The sequence below is a fragment of the Colobus angolensis genome, unplaced genomic scaffold (assembly GCF_000951035.1).
Source record: "Colobus angolensis palliatus isolate OR3802 unplaced genomic scaffold, Cang.pa_1.0 Scaffold349, whole genome shotgun sequence".
In the NCBI taxonomy this organism is placed as follows: domain Eukaryota; kingdom Metazoa; phylum Chordata; class Mammalia; order Primates; family Cercopithecidae; genus Colobus; species Colobus angolensis.
The window spans coordinates 1,262,709-1,263,100 of NW_012116810.1; positions in this window are offsets into that span (position 1 = coordinate 1,262,709).

Consider the following 392-nt stretch of genomic DNA (forward strand, 5'->3'; position numbering starts at 1 on the left):
TGAGTTAGGAGACGTGGCGCAACGAATGAGTACAGGGGAGGGGCTTCGTGCAAGAAGGGGGCGGGGGGGAGGGCTGCAGCGCTAGGAACCGGGTCACCGGGTCTAGGTCAACGTTGCCCTGGCAGGTGTAGGGCTCTTCATGCCTTTTTCTGGAGTGTTGTTGAGGTGGAATCGCTTTTTCTCCCTGGGGGCGCCAGTCAGCTAGATTCTTCCAGAATGAGCTCAGCGGAGTCTGACGCTGAACACTCTTCTTCCGGGACCTAGGTTTAATTCACAAATTGGGTATTTCTCTCTAGAGTGTTTCTCCCCAGGGCAACTAATACACTGCGTGCCTGCCAGTTGCCAGCTTGGCGAGGGCACGTTTGCGTCGTTTGGCTCATTCACGCTTGCTC